The sequence below is a fragment of the Malania oleifera genome, chromosome 2, assembly GCF_029873635.1.
Source record: "Malania oleifera isolate guangnan ecotype guangnan chromosome 2, ASM2987363v1, whole genome shotgun sequence".
Lineage (NCBI taxonomy): Eukaryota > Viridiplantae > Streptophyta > Magnoliopsida > Santalales > Ximeniaceae > Malania > Malania oleifera.
Genome location: NC_080418.1, coordinates 63,094,840 through 63,112,679, shown reverse-complemented (window position 1 = coordinate 63,112,679; position 17,840 = coordinate 63,094,840).

The window sequence follows — 17,840 nt, the reverse complement described above, 5'->3', positions numbered from 1 at the left end:
TGCTCTTGGTATTTTCTCGTTGACAAGAACAAGGTGATCGTTGTCAAGTGGCCTTCATGCATTCGTCGATGAGGCTGTTGAGTTTGTCGACGAGGCCTCTAAAAATTTGCCTCCAAAATTCAATTTAACTTAGACTCTTTTAAATAAATTCTTCATGATATGCATGTGTCCTAAAGTTAGTCTAAGGTATGATTTTAAGCTTCTAATTATATCATATAAAATATGCAAATACAATGAAATCTAAATACCGATTCCCATTACTATCTCGAACTTGACCCTTGTTTCTCCATTTTTCTACTTTTTTAGTTCCATGGATTGCACCTGGTTGTATATTCTTTAATCCTCATGGCTTCCATGACTTCCTCACTTTCCATGTATGTTAAATAATGTTTCTATTTACAATCTCAATGCACAGGTCAAATACCAAGTGATTTGTCATTATAAAAACAGGATTGGACTCATAGAGTCAACAGATTCAATAGAGTTGAGAATATAAGGAAAAAGAACCTCTATATGGGATACTTTGCAAAATCCTCCAAAGATTATGCTAGCACCTCCTCAAATGCTTACACACATACCACATATTTTCTATGTAAGGAGAAAGGACACATTAAGTTTGAATTTCCATTAAAAAGAAAGGGTGCAAAAATCAGACAAGTTTGGAGAATAAAAGAATCAACTCTTGGTAAACCATCCAGACCCATGAAAGTATGGGTACCTAAATAAAAGTCCTAGTTCACAAACTAAGGACTCTAAAGATATTAGGATTAGTAATTCCCTTTTTAGAAATTAAGAAAGCTAAATCTATGCTAAAATGAAAAGGGATGCCTCCATAGCCTACAAGATTCAAGATAGCCATTTCAAATATAAGAAGAAAATTTCTCCTTCTTTAGTATATGGAAAGCTACTTAATCCAATTTAATACAAGGATATTGAACTAGTTGAAATGGAAAAATCTTAAAGAAGAGTTTATGAGCTTATTGACAACTATAACATTGAAACAAATGAATACAAAAATGGCATTGTTGGCCACAAATCAAGAAAGCTTGGATTGTACAAGGTTTAACGTAAAAAGTACTGAGATTTGAAAAGCCATATAAGTTTTGGTATTCATATGTAAAAGAATTATTTGAAATCAAAAGAAAGAAAATCTGGAGCAAATTGAGCATATAGCATAAGAACTTCAAATAAGGAATAAGGATAAGTGTTTGAATAAAGCATGAGCATGAGCATACAAATATAATGGTAATGCAAGATACATATATATATTTTGAGAAACCAAAAACTAAGCTGGTTTGAAATATTATTTTGTTGTGCTTAGTTCTTTTATTTGTTTTTATCTTGACCATCTTAGTTCACATGCTGATGTTGGATTATGTTACATATTTTATGGCATGATGAATAACGGATGATCATGTTTTGATTGAAATATATGCAGACTTATGGACCTTGTTATTGTGATCTAAATGCAGATTTTTTTTTTTGGTCCTTAGTTATTTCGCATAAATTAAAAAGCATGGTTGATAATTTTGACACCTTAATGAATACATAGTTTATACTTCATGAATGAAATTATAAATTTATTGAATATGAAATACATTTCATTTAGGGGGAGTTAGATTTATTATGTAATGATATCACGACTTATGGAAATTACTGAAAAGTCTGATATACAATCGTTTGTATTTTATCATGTTATTTTGGGGACTTATTGCCTATTTTTTTATGCATGATCAATGCAAAGTTTCTGTTTTGTGCCTTCACTTGATATATACTTTTGCTTATGGTCGCTCTTTGCCTTAACATTTATATATTTTTCTTGATATCTAACTCTTTTTGATTGATGTCAAAAGGGGGAGAGTTTTTGGACAAAAATTGAGCATGACACTAGCATGACATACCTAAGCATGTATATTGGCTCAACTATGAAATGATATATGACTCACTTGAAAAATGAGCAGTTCGGAAGCTATCCCAAGTATAGGAGTTCTGTCGTGTAATATTCAGCCCAAAGGCTAGATCATCTTATCAGGGAATGCGGTTAAATTTCAAATTTTACGTATTTCCAATCAAAAATAAAAAGTTACTGAGCTCAATTCAGATTCGGGTTCTCTAGATTGTTTGAAATTTCTTTGGACAAAGTAAACGAACATGCAATTTAAATTCTAAACCTAACATGCACTGAATTAAATAATGAGAAACAAAAATCCTATAATTAACTAGGGAAGAATTGAAATACGCGTCGAACTTCGGAACAAAAATTAAAGACGCTTAATTTCCTACATAAATTAAAACATGCAATTCTGAGAACACAACCAATCACAAATTTAAATAACAACTAATTTAAGTGTGATCAAGAACTTAAACAGGAATCCAAGTCTTTAAGAACTCAACCATAAACGGAACACTAAAAAAAAAACAGACTTTAAGAAAACTTAAACTAAATTGAACTCAATAGAATTTAAATTTTAAAGTAAACAAGTAATATAAATCGTAAGAGAATATTTTTTTTTCTTTTTGTATTAGGAGATCAACATGAACTTAGAGACAATCACTCAACCAACGCTAGATAAATACGAAGAACTGGGAAAGGACTTAACTTTATTTAAAAATACCCAGACAAGATACAAAAAATTGAAATTTTAATTAAGATTCTACCACAACAATGACACCAAAACAAACTTTAGAAATTAGAACTTAAAATAAAATTTACCAATAGAATACAATATTAATTAAAACAATAAATCAATTCTTTTAAAGTAATAATAATAATAATAATAATAATAATAATAATAATAATAAACAATTAAAAAGAAAGAGGGGAAGGAAAAGAAAAAGAAAATAAAGAGAAAGAGAGAGAGAGTAGCTCATGGGCTTGGGACAAAGACAGCAGCTAGCCGTGGGGGTATGTCTCAGATATGGCAGCAAGCTGGAGGAGGCTTCTTGGGGTGGTGGAGGCAGCAGAGTAGTTTGGCTTGAGTTCTTGGCAGCAGCCAAGCTGGTCGTAAGGGAGTGGTGCAGGAAGAGTAGCCATAGCAGCTTGCAACAGGCTTCGGGTTGTAGGCCTCCAACAGCAGTAGCCATGGAGGAGCAAGGAGCTCTCGGGTGCTCTAGAGTTGCAGTAGTCATGGAGGATGGCCGAAGCATAGGAGAGCTTCAGTTTCAGCACAATAGCAACGGGAAGCTCAGGCAGCCGCAGCAGCTACAGTAGGAAGTTCATGGCAGTAGGGGGTTCGGACAACAGCAAGATAGCAATGGGCGCTCGGGTTGCTACACACTGCAGGAAGGAGAAGAAGAGAAAGGGAGAAGGGGGAAGGGAAGGAGGGAAGAGAAGATAAAGGGAGGAGGAAGAAGAGGAGGAAGGAGAGGAGGGTCGGGCATTGTGTAACCGAGAGCAAGGGAAAAAACAAGGGAAAAGAGTTGGGAAAGAAGGAAGAAGGGAAGGGAGAAGAAGAGAGGGGGCCTAGGGGTTGTGTCCAAACAAGAGAAAAAAAAAATTAATATATAGAGGGAGAGGGGGGAATGCCCTACGCTAGGCAACCCAGCAAAGATACCTGAACCCAACTGCATGGTCGAGTCACATCAAGGTGAGGTTTATTTTTTTTTTCTTTATTTCTCAGTTTTGCTTCTTGGAGAACAAGCCCAAGTTTGACCATCTTAGAGCTCATATCTCTCGAAATTTAAAACATGGAAGTTGTATATGATTTTCTCGGCTTTTCACAAAATTTTGAATTGTCTCGATCAGAGATTGAACGAGAAAATTACGTGCATATTACGACGCAATACTGGTTTTAGCTCCCGATAATTTTCCTATGATGAAAAAATGTTGAAGTACATAAATTGCTCAATAAAACCCAAATATTACAAATTGGACACCTTGTTAAAATATTGAGAATAATTAGATATTTAATTAAAAATATAAGCCCCAATGCATGAATTAAACCACCTAATTATACAGTTTAAGCGCATAATCACACCCCCCAACTAACGTTTTGCTTGTCTCTAGAAAATAACATGAATGAATTGTAGGGGGGTATCCAAAATTACTAATTCCAATAAACATGAATGCACATGCGACACCATAATACTATTTCACATATAGGATTATAACTGATTTTCATACCAACTTGTTCATATTCAATGCATGCAACTCCGAAGTAAGTCATTCATGCAAGTTTCATCATTTTATAGCAATTAAGAACAGTATACTCACATGAAGTTAACCAGAAGTACAATTCAAAGTTAATGCGCTCATATAAGTTCGAGTATAAACAGGTGAAATCTCGACGAATGTGTGATGTGTGTGACTCGTTACACCTAGGATACCAGTGGACACCTAAAGAATGGTCATTTTGACTCGGCCTAACTGGTATACCCTAAAAAATACTTAAAAGGAATGAGTTCGCTTGTCATATGTGAGGAGGAGTGTCACGATCAAATATCCCACATATTCCAAGGAACAAATGCTGAATGTATGTGGTGGACTAGTCTAAATAGGATCTAGCCTATTTGTGAATTGTCGGGTCTTTCACCCTAGTATCTTCTCACCTACTTGCCATATCCAACAAAGACCACCCTAGATCAACTTATTCACATACTTGGCATGAATACATCTGAGGCATTAAGCGATTGAAGAATCTTCATACGTGGAGAGCATGTGTCGTGTCCTTGACTTTTTGTGGTATTTGTGTGGAGCAAGCATTAGCATTCCATTTCATGTCCATTTCGATTTTTCTTATTCTTTCTTCTACTCATTCTTCCATTTCTATTTTTTTCTTGGTCCATTAGGACAATCATTATACTTCTTTTATTGTCTTCATACCACCAATGGGAATTAAGCTCGAATTGTAGTCCATAAACTACATCTATTTCTAGGGATGACTTAGCCTTCACATCTTGAGTAAGCTACAAGACCTAGGTTTCTATCTCCCCACTAGATGTCACCTCTAGGCTAGCAAGTCAAAAATAAAGATTAGTGTACAAAAAATCATCCAAAAGAAAAAAGAACTGAGTTTTGTGAACTCTGATTTGATGTTAACACTCAAAAGGATGATAAATAGCTCAAGGATATCTCACAAGGTGTCATAGTTGCCACGGGCATTCTCTCAGTGCTCACAAGGACCTTAAGTGCAATGAGTCACGTGAACGTATATTTTCAGCCTCATGAGATATCATGTAAATACAAGATTTTATATAACCAGATCAACACGAGTGTACTACCAATCAATTCTTCATGGAGTTACAACATCATATAAAGGGAAACTACGCATAAATGACTCGAGTGTGTAATTCTTAGGTTATATGCAAGTATGTGAAAGGTATAAGTCAGTGTTCATCATGGCATAAAAGTGTAATTTCTCAATGCTCTTTTTTTTTTTTTCAAATTAATATAAAACCTAGTAAGTATATGTGCACAGTGTCACATGCAAATGATTACCCCCCCCCCAAAACTAAAGTGGAACATTGTCCTCAACGTGAAAGCATAGGGGAAATAGAAAAACTGTGCATGAGTGAACAAACTAATCGAAAATCACTACCAACTAATGTGACAGAAAAATAAAAGAAAGATGCAAATAAAAACAAATAAAACAAAAAATATAGCATGAAAAATAAAAACAGTAAAACAGAAAGGTAAGAGGACTCTCCTAGGGTCTTGCAGGTGCAAGACCTCTTTATTTAGATCGAATGGAGTCATGTAGGGCTTTACATGCTGTCCATTGACTGTGAAGTGGTTGCCATTATTTGGATCTACAATCTCTACTGCGCCATGAGAATAAACTTTTTCAATGATGTACCACCCCATCGGGACTTCAGTTTCCCAGGAAACACATACAATCTGGAGTCATAGAGAAGCACTTGCTGAGAAGGGAAAAGTTGTTTGTCTTTAATTTTCCTATCATGTAGCAACTTCATCCGCTCCTTGGCTAAGCGAGCATTGTTGTAAGCTTCCCTCCTAGACTCTTCAAGCATACATACCTACAATTTCCTTAAACCTATGACATCATCATGTAAAAAGTTAATCTGTTTTATGGCCCATAAAGCACGATGCTGAATTTCAATAGGTAAATGACATGCCTTACCGTAAACTAACCTGTAGGGAGACATCTCTAAGTTTGACTTGAAAGCAATTCAGCAGGCCTAAAGTGCATCAACAAGTTTTTCTGACCAATCATTTTGATTAGGATGCACTGTTTTCTTAAGTATGATTTTGATCTTTTTGCTAGCCAACTCAGCTTGACCATTAGTTTGAGGATGGTATGCAGTAGAGACCTTATGGGTCACGCCATATTTTTGCATGAGTTTTTCAAAAAGTTTGTTATAAAAATGCAACCCTTCATCACTAATGATCGACTTGGGCATGCCAAAATGTGCAAATGACTCCTTGAGAAAACGGATGACAACCCAGTGGTCATTAGTTCTATAAGGTATAGCTTCCACCCATTTTGAAACATAGTCCACAACAACTAAAATGTAAGAATGCCCAAAAGATTTTGGGAATAGTCCTATAAAGTCAATGGCCCAATAGTCACAAATTTCAAGAGTCAAAATGGGAGACATGGACATTTCATTTTTTGCTGTAATTTTCCCTAATTTCTGACAAGCCTCGTAGGTTTTACAAAAAATCTTAACATCTTTGAACATAGTAGGCCAGTAGAGTCCACTTTGCAAAATTTTTGAAACATTTTTCTTTGTGGCAAAGTGACCTCCACATGCTCCACTATGACAAAAATGCATCATAGAAGTGAATTTATCATCAGGCACACATTTATGAACCAACTAGTTAGAGCAGTATTTAAACAGATATGGGTTGTCAAAATAATAATGTCGTATCTCCTCAAGGAACTTATGCTTATTCTGAGTTAACCAATGTTCTGGCATTCGGTCGGTGACAAGGTAATTCAAAATATCAACAAACCACGGAGTGCATGATATTGCAAAAAGACATTCATGAGGAAAATCATCATTTAAGGAAGAGGGAGATACAAACACATCAAGTAGCAGCAAATGAGAGAGATGGTCAGCTACAACATTTTCCATGCCCTTTTTATCTCGAATAGTGATGTCAAATTCTTGGAAAAGTAGAATCCATCTGATCAACTTGGGTTTAGCATCCTTCTTGGCTAACAAATATTTTAGAGCAGAGTGATCAGTAAAAATAATAATAGGCGATCCAATGACATGAGAACGAAATTTTTATAAAGCAAATACAACAGCTAACAAATCCTTCTCAGTGGTGGTATAATTTTTCTAAGTATCATTCAAATTTCGACTCGCATAATAAATAACAGATGGCTTGTTATAAATTCTATGACTCGGAACGGCAACAAGGGCGTAGTCGTTAGCATCAGTCATGATTTCAAATGACAAGTCCCACCGAGGAGGTTGCATGATGGGCGCAATAGTAAAATATTTCTTTAGAATTTCAAAAGCCTATTGACATTCATCAATCCACAAGAATTCAGTATCAGTCTGCAATAACGTACATAATGGTTTAGCAATACTACTGAAGCCCTGAATGAAACGCCTATAGAAGTCGGCATGACCAAGGAAAAAACGGATATCCTTAACTCTCTTAGGGACAGGTAACAGAGAAATTAGTTCTACTTTGGCCTTGTCAACCTCTATACCACGCTCAGAAACCCTCTGCTCCTCTGTACACTACAGTACTGAAAAAACTTTATCTATCTCCTGCATCCAGTTTTCAACGACTGCAGGATCTGCTCCTCCTGAAAATGCTAGAGGATTCGTCTTGGTGAATTTCTTTATCATGCACCTATGACTTGCAGACGGGCCTCCAAACTCAGTGGAACTCTGTGTGATCTCAGCCATGACTTGCAAAGCCACAGTGCATAATACTACATCGGAATCAGCACCACCTGCACCTGAGAGCCTTGCACCCTCACTACCACTCGCATGAGCACTACCACTACCCGGGTCCATCCTGTAAAAGTAATAAACATAGCTTAGCGACCCCATCCTTATAACTTACATATCTAACCAAAACTCTTAGTATCCCTTCAATCTTGACATCCTTATCTTAATTCAAGATTCAGTCCTACACTTCAGAAACATAACCCGACTATAGTTTACTGTGGCTTTCCTGAAATTGTCACCCTAGGAAAGACATAGAAACCACCATGGAAGTCTTGCCTCTAAACTACAAAACAAAACCTCAAATCCTTTTTCCTATACTCTGGTATTGTTTTCGCTACACTCTAGAGTCTACAGAACCTAGCAACCTAGGTTCTAATACCAAATTCTAACAACCTACCTATTTTTCCATATATATATATATATATATATATATATATTTTTTTTTTCCTTCCCATATAATAAGATACATAATAATCCTGCTAGACTATCATAGTCGTAATCCACTTGGACCCATAGATACCAAGGATATATCTGTCATACAACTTTGATACCTAAATAGCGGAAAACATAAAATTATATACATGCAATAAAACATCAGAAATCATGCCAGAGTTCTACTGAATCTGTCATATATATATATATATATACATACAGTCATCCAAAAAAAGACTAAAAAAGTATCCCAAGGTCATAATCACAAAAACCCATCTAAACCTATCTCATCTACTGACCCTTTCGAAAGGGTAGCTCGGCCAACTCCTACTGCTGTGGAGCTTTATCCGCCATTCTACCTGAATTTCCTAAAATGTTTGTATGGCTAGGGTGAGACACCTTTCAGTAAGGGAGATAAACTAATATCAGTGTGCAGAAACATGAGCATTTGCATGATATACATATAAATAGTACATAATTCATAACTGGTATAAACAATGGTACCATATCTAAATAAAACATGATTTATCATAACATAGCGTAACATACTGAACTTCTGTACTGAGAAATCATCTCATATAATTATATTATACTTTAATTATTTCCTAGGATAGATAGTTAGTTAGCTATTGTCATGTTTTACCCCCTCATATGATAGGGTTGTGCGACCTGAAGGCGGGACCTAGCGAAGGCTAGTGGACCATGCTAAGTTAAACATAGGTCTGTAAGTATGATGGGCTTGTTCTACCTATGCGGGAGTACCAGGCGAACTACGACACTCCCATAAAACCACCTCGATTGCCATCTCCCACACTCTACATAAGATGTCTGGTAGCACTAACATATTCATAATCATGAACATATAGCTACGGTACCGTGCTTCATAAACTTAACTAAGCTATCCAGGTTCTAATAACATATAATACATTCCATATTAAAACATAGTTATTTCGTAATTTAAAGTAATATCTGACATAAACATATTTCATGATTTCTTACATATCATACATAATCACGGCATCAATGCGGGCATATTTCATAACGTAAAAATCACGGCATTTACGCTGGCTTATTTCATAACATAAGAATCACAACATTTACACCGACATATTTCATAACGTAAGAATCATGACATTTACGCCGACATATTTCATAACGTAATAAACATACATTCTTACACTATTTAACATAATCTTTAAAAACATAATTCCTGTACTATTTTTAGGGTTTTTCTGAAAACTGCTATAATGTGTTTATCTTGGAAAACACATAATATTACAATATAACATAATTTTCATGAAAATATTATACTCATGACACCCAAGTGTACATAGCTTTATAAACTCATAAATTATTCTGAAATCATATTTCCATATAAAATGTATTAAAATCATTTCCCTATTCAACAACAGTATTCCCAAACATAATTATATATCATACATATTTTCTTGAAACTAAATGCTTTTTAATTCATAATAATTTCACGAAAAATACTGACTTAATTTATCCCCTTACCTGGCTTATTGAGAAGTCCACAAAATATTCTAAACCTATATGCATGTGTTCCCCAACTCAACACCCTGAAATTGCATTTTTCCCAACAAAACTTCAGTATTATTCTACCTAAAGCATTTTCTTCAATCCAGAAATACTAAATACCCTATAAAACTCAAAATACCCAACTTACCCAAATTTTGGGATGGTGCCCAAGTTAGCCTAACCAATGAACTACTCCAGCAGATTTGAAGAGAATCTTCTCAGGAGTAGCATGGTGGCTTCCGATCGTCAAGCAGGTGAAGGATGAAGCCAAAAACTTAGAGTGAAGGGGGGGGGTGTTTTAGAGAGAGAGAAGGGTTTCCTGAAAATTCTCACGTTGAAAATCCCAAATTTGGCATATTTATACGGGCAGCTTCGTCGACGAGACATGTCACCTCGTCAACGAGTCAAGGAAGGAATTTCGTCAACGAACTCCTAACCTTTGTTGACAAATTTCAGGCTCTACTATAACCTCTCTCAGTATCTACCTGTTGATGAGACACGTGGCTTCGTCGACAAAATAAAGAAGGTGGTTTGTCGACGAAGAGAACAAATTCGTCAATGAACATTGCTTAATCTCTCTTAAATTTATCCATCTTCTTAATTATTTAATTATTAAAATTCATGGGTCTTTACATTTCAACCTCATTCCAATTTTTTTTAGGTCTACTTCTACCTTTCAACCCTTAATTAAGCTGTCAATAATACTTTAACTTTGTAAAACTGTAGAATCCACACTTATTTCTCATTTTATCCCCAATCTCTTGTCTCACCCTCCTTTCCCTCCATCCTCTTGTCCTCCTCCCTCATTTCCTTGCTTGTGCACATGGGTGGGTTGCTTGTGAAGATGATTACATTTTAGTAGGGTCATTAGGAGACTATCTTCATAGCATTTGAAAGATAAAAACAATTCCTGATATTATCCAGGAAGCAAAACTGGATATATATCAGGTAATGTTGTGACTAACCTCACCAGTGTGCTTGACACCACAAATGAAATTTGGATGAGTTGAAGATAAAATAGAATGAACAACCTGTGTCCTTTTAAGAGAATGCTTGGAGAGAAAGATTGTGACTAGTAGTCTTATATTAGTGATGGTTTTTACAACCATCACTATTAATGCATTTGTTGATGGGGAAAAAAAGTTAAATAGGTTACCAAGTATAGAGGACTCGTCTCTGGGTTGTCTTACCAAGAAGAAATTATCCTATAGCTTGACCTTTATAAGTCGACTCAAGATCCCCTAAAGGGGTGCATTATTAGTTTTGGTTTTACAAACCCTCACTAATATAGTGGATTATTAGTCACAGTTTTCTTTAACCATCACTAATAGTGTAAGTATTAGTGACGGATTTTTAAATTCGTCACTAATAATGCACGTTAATGAAAGAACAATGTTTGATTGGTTGAGTTTAGATGACGTGCTATCGTCATTCGTTAGGTGATTGGGTGCTTGTGAGCTAGTTGGAATAGGTTGTGTAGTGAAGTATTTGCTACATCGGGTGGCTATGCAATTCGGAAGGGATCAATAACTTGCGGGAAAAGTTGACTTCTTGCCTGTTCACCAAGATCATTCCAAGCAGGAGTTTCCATTACATACTACAACTGGTGGAAGAGTCATACGATGACTCGAGCAAATTCTAATGAAGTATGTGTTTATGAAATTGAGTACTCCTAAGACTTCACCATTTGATCAAGCAATAATGCACAAGGACGGTTGTGATTCCTTTGCACCTAGGAATCCTAACAATCATAATGAAGGACCTTCCAAGATCAAGATAGAGATAGCAAGTGAATGGAGCAACGAGGAGGAAGATTCCCCTTCATATGGAGGTTTAACCCAATGATGCAAGTGAAACTAATGTCAAACTAAAAGTTCATCAATGGCTTAACTTGAAAAAGGGTGAAAGCAGTTATCATGACCTAGTCATATAAAGCAGTACTCCAAAGCCATCAACATGGTGTAATGACAAGTTGTCTTGAGAAGCATCAACACCGGGAAGCACTGACAGGTTAAGGAAGAAACCATAATACAAAATATTACCTACCTATGAAATCCTTCACAGGGTCTGGTTTCAAACTTTGATCCTTATGTTGACTTTGATCATCATCTTCTAATGTTACACGATGATGATCAAACGATGGGTATTTCTTCTCATAGGAAGTTGGGTCAAAGACCATAATATGAAACACCAAGTTCCCTTCATACTTGAACACCAAGAAATCCCCCACGTGCAAGTCATGGTATCAGGAAAACTCTGGTCAAGTTCCATTCATACCTGAACAGTTGGGTTTCTTTTGCTGGCGCTTAGTTTCATTAAATACATAGTTTTAATAGAATCAACTTTTTGAGGGTGGTTAGTAGCACCGATTGAGTTTCTGGCCCTCATTAAATACATAGTTTTACCTTATCCATGCCACACTGATACAACAATATTAAGCCTTAAGTCCAACTAGGTGAGGTCGGCAACATGAATCCTTTTGCATCAATTCACCTGATCAAGATTATTTTCCTCCATTAATTTAGGGACTATTCTATGTTACACATATACATGGTAACAATATAAAAATATGATTAACTTGCGTGTACCAACTAGGACATGCATCAACAAGTAAACTTAATATTTATTTTACTAATTAAAAGAGTCGTAAATGATTTTCTACCATTGGTAAAATTGTCTACATTTAAAAGGCATCACGTCAATGCAACAATGTTGATGCGAGGGCAAAACGGTAAGGCGTCACAACATTTCGACAGCTAGGAAGTCTAGGGCCGGGAGGATGGGAGAAGAAGTGCAATGGAGAAAGGGATGCATTGTTAACTAGTTACCAGTGACAACCCCAATACGTCAAAATGAAGATGACAATGTTACGAATGTAACAGCTTGTCATTGATTAATGAGGGCAAGAAACTAAACAGTGCTACTAATTGCCCTAAAAAAGTTGATTCTATTAAAACTATGTTTTTAATGAAACTAAGCACCAACAAAAGATACCCAAGCATTCAGGCATGAAGGGAACTTGGCTGAAGTTGGCCAGATACCATGACTTGCATATGGACAATTTCTTGGTGTTCAGGTATAAAGGAAACTTGGTGTTTCATAATATGGTCTTTGACCCAACTTCCTGCGAGAGGAAATACCCATCGTTTGATTATCATCATGTGAAATTAGCAGATGATGATCAAAGCCAAAAGAAGGATCAAAGTTTCAAACCAAGCCCCGTGAAGGATTTGAGAGGTAAGTAATATTTTGTATTATGGTTTCTTCCTTAATCGGCGAGTGCTTCTCGGTGCTATTGCTTCTTTAGATAGCTTGTCATTACACCATAGTGACGGTTTTGGAGTACTCTTTCATGTGACTGGTCATGACAACTGATTTCACCCTTTTCGGGTGGAATCATTGGTTCCACTTTTGATTTGACGTTAGTTTCACTTGCAACACTAGGTTGAACCTCCGTATCTAGAGGGAAATCTTCCTCCTTGTTTGCCATTCACTTACCATTTCTACCCTAATGTTGGAAGTTCCTCCACTATGATTGCTAGGATTCCTCGATGCAAAGGAATCGCAACCTTCGTTGTGCATTATTGCTTGATTAGATGGTGGTGTCTTAGGGTTAATCATCTTCATAAACTCATACTTCATTACAATTTGCTTGAGTCAACATATGAATCTTCCACCAGTTGTAGTACCTAAATGAAACCCCTGCTTGGAATGATCTTGGCGGGACAAGCAAGAAGTCAACCTTTCCCAGAAGTTATTGATCCATTCCAAATTGCCTAGCCACCCGATGTGGTTGATACTTCGCTATAAAACCTATTCCAACTAGCTCACAAGCACCCAAGCACCTAACAAAAGACTGTAGCACGTCACATAAATTAAACCAATCAAACACAGATTGTTCTTTCGTGAACGTGCATTATTAGCATTGATTTTAAAAAATTGTCACTAATACTTACATTATTAGTGACGGTTGAATAAAACAGTCACTAATGATCCACTATATTAGTGACGGTTTGTAAAACCGACACTAATAATGCACCCCTTTGGGGCATCTTGAGTCGACTTATAAATGTCAAGTTAGAGGATAATTTCTTCTCAGTGAGACTGCATTGAGACGAGTCCTCTGTACTTGGTAACCTATTGAACTTTTTTCCCTGTAAAAAATTGCATTATTAGTGACGATTGTAAAAACCATCACTGTGGAATTAGGTGTAATCCCAAGAGGGGGTGTGAATTGGGTATTTTAAAATTTCTAAGTCTTTAAGTCCTAATTTTAAAATGGCATAACCACACAACAACAAGTTTGGAGGTATACATATTTCAGTATTACTCAACCTAATAGATTCAAGCTATGTATGCCATAACCAATCAGTATTTCCCAATTATTTTCAAGTGCAAGAAATATTTAAGACATACACAAATATGAAATCAACAATCAAGTGCAAGCTGAAATAAATATGAGATAAGGGAAGAGAGATGCAAACACCAGATTTTACGAGGTTCGGCCAACCTGGCCTACGTCCTTGCCTTGGGTAAACTGCTTAAGGATTCCACTATACCGCTCCTTAACCTTGGACAGAGCTTCTGGTTACAATCCGCTACTTATAAGAGGCACAACTTCCTCCTTACAATCTGATGCTTATAAGAGGTGAGCTTCCTCCCCCCCCCCAACCCCGGTTTACAACCCGAAACATCTATACAAGTGATAAAAGATTTTGGATACACTTAGATGCTTCTCAACAAACTAATGTGTACAAGTGAAACCCTAAACACTCTCTTAGGATATAACTTGAAGCCTAATGGAATAAATGTGTTGATCTCAATATGATATTTTTAATAGAATAGTATATGACCTTTGTATATAACAACATGTACAACGAGTTTCTTAAAAGATCTTAACCCAATGCAATATTTCTAAAAAAAAATGTTTTTTTAAATAATATATGTGTTCGAGATTTAGGGTTTGCTCTCAAATAGATTTTGAAAAAATAAGAGAATATGAAATCTTTGGATAAAAATATGAAAGTGAATCCTTCAAAGATTTAAGACCTAGTATAACCTTTTTCCCAAAGGATTTATCAAACAATGAGCAAAACAACTAGGGTTCTTGCTTTCAGTATAATATTTAAGATATGACAATATAAGAGAAGAAAGAGTTTGAAGATAAAGATTGAATGCCCAAATAAAATTTTTATTTATCAAACCTCAATACCAAATATGCTTACAAGATTTGTGAGTGAATGCTTTTTGAAAAACTGAAAGAATGCCCAAAAGATGTCTGAATGTGATAGAGTGCAGGCAAGAGGTCTCAAAAGTTGTTTCAAGGGTTTTTAGGATTGATATTTATAAGTACGTTCGACATCTAGATGTTTTCTAACCGTTGGATCATTAAAAGATATTTTAATTAAAAAAAATCTTCTTGTTTAAGCACTAGAGCGTGAGTCTGTTGGTAGACTCGTCAACGAGTGGAAACACTAGTCAACGAGTGTCCTTCACTTAATCGGTGATGAGACCAAGGGATTCATTGACGAGTGGTTTGTATGAGAAATTTAGGGTCTCTGTATTTTCTCGTCAATGGGAACATACATTCGTCGACGAGTGGCCTTTATGCAGTTATCGACGAGGCCAGGGGACTAGTCAACAGGTTCCCTATTTTTCAGCCCTTATTAACCTTCTAAAATGCATATCCAACCTAGAATAAGTGCATATGAATATTTCATGAAAACTATGCATCGTAGGGTTTGTCTAATGGTCATTTTGAGCTTCCAACTATATCTTATGAGACATGTAAATACATATACGACTAAATGCTCATTAAAATTGAAAAATTGAACCATCTTCATCCTTTTGCTCTTCAACTTCCATGGAATAAGCCTAGTTGTATGTGCTTCAGCTTCCTCATAGCTTCCAAGCATTCTTGCCATCTGTGCATGCTAAGTAATGATATTGTTCAAAAGCTCAATGCACAGGTAAGATACTAACTGATTTGTCATTATCAAAAAAGGATTGGACTCATAGAATCAACAATTTCACCATTTTTGAAGATGAAAAATACGCGAGCATGAATGGGTTAAGCCTAAAAGAGGCTCTCCCTAAGGATACGCATAACTTAAAATGTGCAATGTTTTTTTACTCAAAATATGTCCAAATGTGCTAGAAAATATTTCTCGCCCTTTTTCTAGAAAATACGCCTAATTTTGTTAGAAAATATTTCTCCCCCTGTTGACATGAACAAAAAGGGCTAAGGCAAGAAAAAAATGTAAGTATTTAAATAAATCCTTAACTTAGAGAAATTTCCTGTTTGACAAAAAAAATTTTCATGTTGTGCACAAAATAGTATTTCAATCAACATTTGTACACACATGCAACCATTTGAGTTCAGTATAATCCAAAATTGATGTTGTGATGAAGATGCATCAACTATCCATAAAAGAGTATAAGTGTAAAATTAGATAAAGTTGTGAGAATGTGTAATTTTTTGAGCCATAGTATTTTCAAGTTGAGTTGCTCCCCCTCAATTATGCACTCCAATATATCTCTAGGCAACTTCTCTACTGTGCATCAAGCCGAATTCACATCTTATTTGGATAAACCTATCCTCTTGAAGTAATTTTGTGAATATTTCAGCCCATTGCTCATTTGTGCACACAAACTCAAGTGCCACATCCCTTTTTTGCACAAGGTCACAAATAAATTAAGTGATGTCTAATTTCTATGTGCTTAGTTCGTGAGTGTGATATGGGGTTCTTTGAGATATTTATTGCACTAGTATTATCACTTTTTATAGGAACGATGTCATAATGCAATCCATAGTCCATGAGTTGTTGCTTCATGTAAAGTGTTTGAGCACAACAACTCCCAACCGCTATATATTCAGCCTCGGCTATGGATAGTGCAACTGAGTTCTGTTTCTTGGAGAACCAAGAACTGAGAGATTGTCCTAAAAGGTGACAAGTGCCTCTTGTGCTTTTTCTATCCATTTTACTACTGGCAAAGCCATCATTAGAGTAACTAACAATCTAAAAGAAGTGTACTTAAGACACCATAATCCTAATTCAATAGTCCCAATAAGGTATCTAAGTATTCTTTTAATAGCTAATAAGTGTGACTCTTTAGGTGCAGTCTGAAATCTTGCTCACAAACATGCACTAAACATAATATCAGGCTTACTAGTAGTCAGGTATATCCGGCTACCAATCATGCCATGGTATAGCTTAACATCTACTGGTATACCTTACTCATCCTTATCTAATTTTGTGGAAGAACTCATAGGTGTTCCTAAAATTTTACTATCTTCCAAATTAAACTTCTTGAGTAAATCTCTAATATATTTCGATTGATTTATAAATATTCCATGTTTGGCCTATTTTATTTGAAGTCCTAGGAAGAAATTAAGTTCACCAATCATCCTTATTTCGAATTCATTTTGTATGCAACTAGAAAACTCATTACACAACTCTTCGTTTGCTGCTCCAAAAATGACATCATCTACATATATCTGCACTAGGAGCATATTGTCATTTTTTGCCTTTATAAAGAGAGTTGTCTCTATCTTCTCTCTAGTAAACCCATTATCTAATAGAAAACCACTTAACCTTTCATACCAATCTCTAGGAGCATGCTTTAATCCATACAAGGCTTTAGTCAGTTTATAAACATGATTTGGGTATTTGTGGTTTTCAAATCTCGGAGGTTGTTCTACATATACCTCTTCACTTATGTAGCCATTTAAAAATGCGTTTTTAATATCCATTTGATATAATTTGAAGTTCTTAAAAGTAGCATATGCCAATAACATTCGAATGACTTCCATTCTAGTTACAGGAGCAAAGGTTTCCTCAAAATCTATACCCTCTTCCTGGTTATAACCTTGGGCAACTAATCTGGCTTTGTTTCTAATTACCACCCCATTTTCATCTTTCTTGTTCCTATAGACCCATTTAGTTCCAATAATAGTGTGATCATCAGGTCTGGGAACTAAGGTCCAGACTTTG